The sequence below is a fragment of the Anoplopoma fimbria genome, chromosome 21, assembly GCF_027596085.1.
Source record: "Anoplopoma fimbria isolate UVic2021 breed Golden Eagle Sablefish chromosome 21, Afim_UVic_2022, whole genome shotgun sequence".
Taxonomy (NCBI): domain Eukaryota; kingdom Metazoa; phylum Chordata; class Actinopteri; order Perciformes; family Anoplopomatidae; genus Anoplopoma; species Anoplopoma fimbria.
In genome coordinates, this window is record NC_072469.1 from 21,292,806 (window position 1) to 21,303,837 (window position 11,032).

The following is an 11,032-nucleotide window of genomic DNA, read 5'->3' on the forward strand; positions in this document are numbered from 1 at the left end:
CAAAGAAAACTCGGCTGCTGGCACCACAAATGCAGAAATCTGGATCAGCAGGAAGTCAAGGGGCTTTCACTTCAATGTCTTTGCTACCACAATTAAGACTTCATAAATATATTCCAGATTATAAAACACTTAAAATTGAGCCCTTTTGCACTGCATTTGACTGACAAGGCCACTACACTCCACATTACTCACAGGAACACAGCAGGCAAACAGAGTGTTTGGCCGAGATGTGTGTGTGGTGCCAGCGTGCTGTACACAAGCCCAACTTTTGGAGTGAATTGTCAAGGGCATGTAAGTCCAAGCCATGAAACCCATCTGGAATGGAGCAGAAATGCCATTATTTAAAGCTATAAATAGAACAAATAAGGCCCACAATCAGAGTGATAATCCCTCAACAATGTAGCGGCTTTGCGGCATTACTTAATGTTCCACAAGAAGACTGTGAGGAAACATCCTGATCCACCTAAGTATCATGTTGTTCCTCTCAAATAAACTGACCCTGAACACATCGTAATGCGGTGAGAGCGGTGGGGAGGGCACATGACCTTTGACCTTGGTTGAGGGAGTCAGAGAGGTGTGGGATTAGTAGTTTATGACACGATGTCATGGACTTTCACCAAATCCCCCTTAACTCAGCGAGTCCTCCTCAGTACAGAGTTCCAGAAATCTGCAGTCAGGTACATCACAATCTATCGTAGTGAAGATGGATGAGAGGGCAACGGTCAAGTCATTTCTCTTAAGGTGGATGGATGATTAAAGACTTCAATTTAACAGGTGGCTTTCATAATCTGCAAATGTTACAATCCATAGTGAAAATGCTCACTTTAATGTGTTTTACATGACACTCCACAAAAATCTGCTATTTTCATCTCTCCAGAAGTCCATTTCCTCTGTTAGGTCAGAAAAAATGTAAGGCCGAATGCCGAACGTGGCATCGCTACCGCCTCCCACATCCAGTCTGCAAACACAAATTCATGGCAGCAGTCCCCTTTTTTTAAACTTGTGCATCTTAAGCTGATTCTCATTACCCAATAGCTATTCCCCCTGTGGCATTGTGTTTGCTCCTTCTTGCTTGACATGGGGGAAATATATTAAAATGTATGAGCCTTTATCCTACCCTGTTCAAACAGAGCCAAGTTGTATTTGCCCAGATCACAATACAAAACACTGGAACGCGTACACATGCATACACATGCATACACATGCACACACACATACATACAAAGGGAAAGTCGCCCCTGCCATTGTTTATTAGAAGGAGGACCAAATATATGTGATGGTAGTGTCTGAGATGAAACAGCGTACAGGAGACCAAAAATGGCCGTTACATTAGTACATTTTTAGCAGCAGGAAAGAGACCAAGCCTCCAAACCACAGAGACAACTATGTAAAATCCAACATTTAGTAAAAGTATCAGTCACAATTTTCTTTGCTAATGCTTTAAGCTCTCCCCCTTTTTCCTAAGAGTCACTTTATTACAAACCCATCTCTCATTTCGCCTAGTGTAAGCCTCTACCTTTGGGTATTATAACACTGCTTGAGTTGTTTATAGAAGATATCGTAATAAAAACAACACATCACCCTGATTTGATTTGTTCCCGTACCCCCCAACACGCAGTGAGGCCAAACTGGTCGGCAAAAACTTGGGCCTGAGGAAAAAATTTGCTATCTGCTAACACGTTTAACTCCCTGAGGGAGGCAGACATGCTCAGACTTAATGCAAAACATATTGAAGTATTAGACCCCCACATCCTTGTAGTGTTAGCAAGAGAACAACACAGCAGCAATCCTCACAAGTTCCCCTAATCCCCTCAAAAATGGGCCTCATCAATGGACAAAAAAAAGGCGAGAACTTTCTAGCCTAATGTTTGCAAATGTGGTGCAGAGACTATCTGGAGCATTTTTTCGCCCGACATCAGCATCAGCTCTGGGCTCAGTCTTAAACACATACCAATCATTATTGGCAAGTTGGTTCTGGCCATCCATTGGATAGGAGGAGGTTATCAGATATCAGCCCCGAGCGTTTTGTTAACCAACCCCTACAGCAGTCCTTCGCTTCAAAATTATAGGTCTTGCTATAGACTTATCTATCGCATATCACAGATCCATACATCGTCAAAGCTGATAAGACTGATAGTTGCATTTGTAATGATAGAGGTACATGGCCTAATCAAGTGGTTGCAGGGGCCAATCCTTTTTTCATGTTGACTGCAGAGGCAGACAAATGTATCACTGTTAACACTATGGCTTACAAGAAATGATGAAGTAGAAACATGAACACAGAAAGGTTTGGATAAATCCCAAACTGAAAATGGGTACATTGGGAATTTAAGAGCAAGGGATGAGAATCTTAATGTATTTTTCTTCAGCAGCATAAAAAAATACATTTAAGAGACATTTTTGTAATCTAATCTAATGCTAATAAAACCTGTATCTCTATCACTAGCTGTAGTTTATTCACTGCACTAAATTCCAGCATTAAACTAAGGAGAAGGAGAATGCAGTAGTCATCATGAATAGGCCTACACGCCAGAGCACTTTTGTGTCATTCTTACTAAAAGAGTTTGAGATTTTATGTATGGGATATAACAGTTAATGAGAAACTAACTCTAAAGTTACTTTCAAACATCAATCTGCCTAGCTAGCTTATGCGTTGTGTGCCTGTATCCCTGGGAGTAGAGAGGTCTGGAGGTGGAGGGAAGCTCAGGCTGAGCTCAGACTGCAAATAAATCAACCTCTACCCATATCCTCTTCTAACTCCTTCCCTTTCCTCCAAGACCTCCCAGTTTCCCTGGGCCCAGCAGGACCACAAGCAGCTGTATCAAAACAAAACTAAATCATCTCCACCACTGGTCTAGATAAACAACCTTTCCCAAAAACAACATTACAATATGCCAATCTATAGAACACACCAAAAAATGTCTTCTACAGAGCACTGGAAATGATACTGTTATTACATTAACATTCATTTACCCACATTAAATCATTTAATGTTCATTGCTGCTTGTCAAAAGGTCTATAGCTGTAGTTTAGGATGAGAATAATATAATCATACTATCTCTCACAGGCTTAATACTGTACTCAGACTTCAACAAGTTCACCTGAGTTGCAGCAAAATCTGATGCTTTATTTATTAATCTTAAAATCTGCTAAAATTCAATCAAAATGGTTCATACATGGCTGAGAGAGATCTTTGTCAGATTTCCCTCTCAAGCGGGTAAAAATATGTTTTAGTTTTTCAAATTAGTTTTTTCAGTTTAGTATGTATCCAACTAGTTGCAACGGAAAGTCCAACAAACACAGTTTCGTAACAATATCTTATAAATCATGTCATTGAACAAACAGTGGTATGAGAGTCTGGTCTCAGTCTTGGGCATGTGAGACGTGTGACTCAGTGTGGAACACATTTCCACACTGAGAAACACACTGTTGTTGTTGTTGTTGTTGTTGTTGTTGTTGTTGTTGTTTTTTAGATACCAAAGTCTCCTATCTCCTACCACATAAAAGGAAGACTTCTAAAGGAATGGTGAAAAAACAAAACAAACTGAAATTATTTCCCCCTGATGGTTATACAAAGCATATGCAACAGTATTACTAGTTGCTGTATACCACTTATGACATGGCAGTATATTCATGGGTCAGAGAAAAGAATGGTTTGGGCCTATTTGCGATGGGACCACACATGGTATAATTTATGATATTTTTAAATCAATTAGATTTTTATATTCGGAACTTGGACAGACAAACTTAGATGACAGAGTATAGTGCATAGTGGATGTGTTTGTTAATGTGTAAACAAGTGCAAACGGTGAGAAGGGCAATAACCTTCCATTAGTCTTTAACATAATACATAGTACAGATAATTGAATCCTTTATTTCTAATTTCCTTTTTTCTGTTTTTGAAATATATTGAATACTTCAACAAATATGTTATTGCATGAGGTTGCATGCAAAAGGCTGTTGTCAATTTTACTCCAAAAAATAAATTAAAAGTTTGTTGGTTTGTGGGCAACTGGTTGCCAGAACATTTGAAAAAGTAACCACATGTGGGCCACACAAGGGGCCGGATTACACAATACTTAAAATCATCATGATCATTAATAATACTTTTCTACAGTTGTAAAAGATAATGATTATTTTGCGTTTAAGGTGATGCTCCTGTTTAATTAACGTGTGTATATGACATCTATAATCTTAGCAGGGTCGAGCGCCAATGTGGCATTGATTGGTTGCAACTCGGAGTCTCGCTGGTAAGCCCTCTCCCTCACCCAAGATCCCTTCCAATGAGAAGCAGACCTGACTAGGCATCAGTTGTGGTGTAACGGCTTTCAGTGATTTTGGTCTTAACCCCAGAGCTTGTTTTGAAACCCTCCAGGGGGGCATTGAATAATGAAACGCAAGTGCTGTGAAAAAAAACATGTGCTCCTTCTCTTCATTGCCCTGGTTTAGTGACGACTACACTGGGAGTCAGGGGAGGGGGGGGATAATACTTGGTGGAGAAGCACATCTCACTTAGCTAAATTGGCCGTGTCTCATCTCTCAATACCCACTGTTCACATGGGGAAAATGAAAACGAGCTCCACCAGGTGCTATGTGGGATTTTTAGAGCCTGAAGAATTTTCGGAACTTTTCCCACACCCTAAATTCCTCCTTTAGGAGCAGAGATTGGTCAGACATGCCTGGATAGCCTTGGTCAACACCTCTCCGGCATTTCTCAGACTCGGGTCTGTCTTTCACACTCTCTGAGGTGTGCAGCAGTAAGTTTCTGATGAGTAATAAGATACAACCCTGGCACAAGTCTGCTCATGTGTGCAGCACACAATTTTAATCTCACTCTATTAAACATCACATTTTCAAGAATTTGGACAGAGGGCAAATTGTCCAGATGGCCCTAACTCAGCAGTAGCCATATTAGCTTTCAAAATGTCCCGGCTAAGTCCTGAGTTACCATTTACCTGGGGCGGCGGGGCACTTCCCTTTTGATTTCTGCACAGTTGCTCTGATCTGTCAAGCAGAAAAATAACCAGAGGCTACTTCAAAGGCCAGGTCTGCTCGCAGCGGCTGAGTCCAAAATGCTGCTGCCTTCATGCGAGGGGCCAAAGCTAAAAGGCGTCTTTATATGAAAATTGGTTTCATTAGGATCAGTGGAATCCTTTGAGGGTCAGTGGGAAAAAAGAAAACACATGTTGACAAGCACAAACGTCTGCACCTTCTTATAAACATCAACCTCAATGCTTTTCACAATGCGTTTATGACAGCTTTTTTTTTTCAATTTTGTAAGACAGCACACAAAGGATAGAGCGCAGGTATTCAAAAAGAGATTGTATAAGTCTTAAAAAGATTGGGGTGTTGAAGTAGCTTTCTGAACAACAGGACCTTGTTCTCACATCAGTGGCCGGCATATGTAGTGTCAGTGTTGGTGAAGGCATACCCTATGCACTAAAATTGTATCTTCAGAGGTGTTTTACAGTGTCCAGAGGGAGGCTGAGAGGATTTATTTTTGACTAAGGTGAGAGTACATACACTGCAGTAAAGAGGCAAAAACCCTAATTATCCTGCAACTGGAATCATCAACATTGCTCTATTTAACTTGCAAATAGACTTGGAGCCTAAAATAGAAAAATGTGTGGCAAAACAAACAGACAAACAAGTTAAATTCTGAAAAGAAACAGAAGGAGAGCAAAGTTTAGCAAGAAAGTGGATAGAAGATATCAAAGGAGCAAAGATAAATTCAAAAGCCCTTCATTTCAGGGGGTCATTTATAAACACTTAAAGCTGGAATGCCAAATTATGGGTCAGCTGCTCATTTACACCCTTCAGGTCGGCCTGGAAAAGCTTTCCAGCTGTAATTTAGCTGCAATGTCGCCCAACCCCTGTCAAGTCAACTGATATCGGAGCATGGAAATTATTAGACATTAAACATAAGAAGAGATGGGAGAACTCCAACAGGGAGGCTTTTTATCAGAGTCGAGGCTCAGGATCGGCTGTGGTTGTTCTCTTCCAAGACTATGAGGGGAGGTAACTCAATCTCATCAGGCAGTTTCTTATCTGACCAGAGATCACACCCTCAGGAGTGGGCTGTAATTTCTTACCATCGCAAGCAGCACTTCAGTGCAGTTTGGTTGAGCTCTGGAAAGTGGTACAACTCCTATACTATGTGAAATGCCTATACGCTATATAGGACAGAGCCTTAAGGTGGCTAGGAGGGAGTGGGAAATAATGAGGTGTTTGAACACCACATGAGGAGACGTCTTAGGTAACCTGATCACTATCATGTTCAAGCTCTTTTCCACGTGGTCGGGTTAGATGCTTTGTCAACAAAAGGACGCAGTGAGAGGGATCTAAGCTCCCAGCAGTAGGTCTTGTAGATAATAGGTTACAGTTAGGCTAGCCCTCGATCATAGATCACTGAGCCCCATGTGGCTCGGTTTTCAGAAGAAGTGAAGACATTAAAGTCATCTGTCTGGGTCCAAAAGGATGCATTTTAGGAGGATGGTGGGGTTATGAGTTTGGCTCGTGTTACCTGGGCCCTGCTGGAGCTGACCTGAGCGAGACCTACAGATTAAGGAACCATCTGGGAGCTGCAACCTGAGCTCAGGAGAGGAGGACCAGCAGGGCCTGTCCAGGACACCACTTTCACTTATCTACAATGACACACACAAAAACACGCACAACCACACATACACGAGCCTCCACTACTGTTAAAAGTACCTTAACTCAAAGTGCTTTTGAAAAGGAGAATGCTACTCAAAATGATTAATTCACATCTGCCATTTCTTTGGCACAAAACGACTCAGCCACACAAACCGCTGAGCTTTGACTGTAATGTCATAAGGGATGGGAAGTGAGTGTGTCTATAGTTCCAATAACTTTAACAAAGTGATACCTCTTCTCTCTAGATCACGTCACATCAGGTTCAGGAGAATAACTGCATATAAATAATTAAAGCATATAAAGTTAATACTTCCATTAGTTACACTACAGCTGTTAATTCAATGTGTCAGATGTATATTCAGTCAACATTTATCTGATCGAACATTGTATCGGAAGATACCTAAATTTTGGAATGGAGGCAAAAAAAACTAAAGGTCATCAATGTGTCCAGCTCCAGTGGCAGAGACAAATAATTAATTGGATCACAGACAGTTTGAGTTTGTAAAGCCAAAGGGGGTTCATTGATTTTTCGTTGTATTTTTGCATGTTTGAAAATCAGAAAATTACCAGATTATTCTCATTTTCTACCCTTTAATCATTTCAAGACGACATCGGTTAACGTTTACTGAACAAACCAAGCCATCTCGGGACAAATAAATGTCCCTTTAAGCAGAGATTCCAGGTAAAAATGTAAAAAATAAGAAGTTGTGCTTTAAGGATTTTTGTCCAAAAGACGATTTGGCTCTCACTGATGAATTTCCTATTTTAAAAGGCCCAAATACATATATCATCCCAAAACGGTGCTGACCTACACCACTGTAAATGTTTCAGTGAAGCACTCCAATGATTGAGATTTCCCAACAGTACAATGAATAAAGTATACCATCCATCCGTGAGGTCGGCACAAGCACAAGACAAAAATCCTTAGATTTGTAAAACTCCCAGTTTATGGAAAATAATTTGCCTTTAACCACATTAGCTGCAACTCACAATAGTATGACTCTAATAAAAAACAAAGACTGATTCATCCATATTATGACAAGTGGCCACACATGACAGACATCCCCAGCTCCAGATGTGAAATACAGTAGGCATGACGTTGCTATGCTTGTTTTCTGGCCCTTTGATCCATAAAAATGGAGTGCATCTGCTGGACATTTTGCCAAGATATTATCTCATGTAGAGCCATGGAGAATGAGAACCGAACGTTGTCTGAGTGTATAATGTAGGAGATTTAGCCAGTGGTTTCTTCATTTTTAATTAACCGCGTCAGGGCTTTTCCACTGCCTGCTGTTCTTTCACCTCCAATTTGACATCCATTACACAATCTCAGTTTGACTTTGCCTTAGTTGATGTTCTTCAGAAGTTGTGGAGTTCACTCCGGCTGCACTGGCTCCAATTTAAAAAGTTCCATGTGATTCTCAAAAGGCTCCTTTAGGTCCCTGTGGTGGCAGTCCTAATCAGTGCTTTACACACAGCAGACCGCCATAGAACCAGAGCAAGGCCTGGTTTTCATCTGAGAAAACAACGATGGCTCCTAATGCCGTCCTCAGGACCCCTGTCTTGTCGGACTACACGCAATGATAGATCAATTTATAGAAATTTCTCATATTTGAACAGGGCTTTTCATGTCTCTATTATAAACACCCCTACCCTGCAGCAAATGTCTAAGCCAATAAACTGTTCTATACAGATTATAAATAGAAATGTACTGTGTGTGTTTGTATGTTGGGGAATACCTCCAATATGAAAGTATAAGAACAATTACAAAGAACGGCCACACTGGGCCATAATCACACTGAAAGCATTTAAATAGTTCCTTATAGAAATCACCATCATATTGCCCTTACACAACTTCTGTCTCTGCTACATGTGCCTATGCAATGGTGTTTTGTCAAGTATCTGCCCACCCATCTACAAGATGCATGAGGCAGACAACCCACCAGGAATAGCCATGGACTTGTCTTTAGGCAGTCAGGAGTGATCGGTCTCCATCTCCCCAATAAAGTGCTAATAACACCCCCATGCTCCACACGTTGCTATAAGCACAGGCCTCACAGCTGTTGCGCTCAAACAAGCTCACCAAAAACATGAGCTCAGCATACCATCTGCTAGTTGTGTCTCCTGCAGATCATTAATCAAACTCACTATTGCTGCATCGATGCTGTAGAAGTTATTGTTCCCACCACATCATTAGGAGCGCCGGCGCCCGCATTGTTTTCTATATGACATCAGCGTGTAAAAAGCTTTCTGATGCGGTGAGAAATACTTTGGGTTATCATCAGTGATAGCATAAATCATTTAGAGTGAGGCTTTAAAAGTAATGACATTTACAGTAGTTATACTCCACACCATTGAGGATCCAAATGGCATTAAATGGTTGTAAAAATGGTGGGCAAGACAATGAACACATTATGGACAACGATAAAGATTATTTTATTAACACAAAGACAGAGCAAGAAGATAAAAAAATCCTTCATTCCTGACAAACCAAGAAAAGCCCTCAAACATCCCTACTATTTTGGGTTATGTGGTACCCGCTGAAAACGATGTGGTCGGCACCAGACAAACCATCTTCACAGAGCCATGACAGAACACCCAATGCATCAATACCCCACGCATTAGCTGTCAACTCCTGCAACCAAGCTGTGCCACCCCAGAACAACACCACTAACCTCAGTCCTCCAAAATGAGGTTGTGGAAGGAATTTAATTAACCGTTTTCTGCAATAAAATGTTTACCGTTGTTTCAATATAATGCAACATGACAGCTGGTTTGGAACAGCAAGCTCAGGTGTTAAGATATCAAAAGTATCTACATACCAATGTGAAATCCATCTGTCCAAAGATAGCATGTGAAAAGAATTGAATGCATGGACTGAGTCATTTTATCACAAAGATACAAAGAAAAGTGACTTCATATTATTTTAATTAAAAGAAATGCATGGTTGTAGCTTTGAGCGGGGATTAGATATAGACCACAAGAATTTATAACACCAAAATATAAATACAGCACATATCTTTCTTCACTCAGGACCACTAGTTGTCAAAAGCAATAAATCAACAACAAACTTGGCGTCCATCTGCTACTTTGAACATTTCATCTGCAGCAAATGGTGCATGACCACCCAGTTCCTATGGTAGATCTGAAAGTTAATGCAGAAACAAATAGTGTTTTAACTCTTAAGTAACTTTCTTGAGGTGTTTCATGGGTTCATTAAGGGCAACTGTTTTATGTGGCGGACCTTGCAAATGCTTGTTTATCCTGGACATCTATAATCTAGATATCTATCAAAACTGTAGCTGGTTTATGGTCTGATTCCAAGTCAAGGTTGCGTATTAATTTATGGCACTGACATTCTAGGACAAGTAGCAACCTTGTTCTGCCAGCAGCTGAAAAGAAGGGGCCTATGGGCCTCAGCTGAGGGGTTATATGTTTAAAAAAAAACAGCTCTCCCCACCCATGTGAAAACCATCCCACGGGTTTGGAAGTGTCTATGTGAAAGTGATGGCGGGAAATGAAGAAAGCCAGTATTGTTAAGAAAAACAAAACCTGGTTCTTTAGTCCTTGTCAGGGATTCCTGTGTGTGAATTAGTATCTGGTTGTTGGCCATTAATTGCCCATAACTGGAAATTTGTGAAAAATGAAAACCATTTCCTCTGCTAAATATCCGCGTTGTCGAGGTGTTGAATAGTCCTCTTTACTAATGGCTCTGTTCAAGACAGAGGTTCTAGCTGGCATAGAAGCATACCAGCTGGGATCCATACCATAGATTTATCTCTCATTTCTTATGAAAGACGTAGCGGTATTAATCATTTGCGGATATCTTTGTGTTGGCTCATACAATTCCATTTCTGTTCTGCTAAATTGGTTGTTTCCCGTCACAAGTCTCCTTACTTTCTAAATTCCAACTCATAAAACTCCTCTTCTTACTGAAATCTACACCTATAGGTGCGATCACTTCGAGGAAATTGGATCATCAAATCATCCAAACAGATAATCTGTCACCCTTTAGAGGGTTTTTCACAAATATAGTCTCCCACTTTTTCTTTTTGTAAGCCTCTCTGGGAACTTTTTCAACTGTATTGAACAGCTAGTAGTCTGTTGATTACAAAAGTTAGCCCATGTTTCATTGTGACAAGGCCATTTAGACTACTAGTGCCTCCTGCATCATGATGGATTTGGCTTTCACAGCCACAGAATCACAAATCACAGTTAAATTGCTTAAACTTGCACAAGAACCATACAGCAAAATGTCCACTAAGTCTGAAAATAAATTCAACATAATCTTATTTTCAGCAGCTACTGGACCAGATCAAAGCAAAAAGTTTTGTTTTTATTTTAACAGGTGATGGAACCACACCTTCAATATGTGACT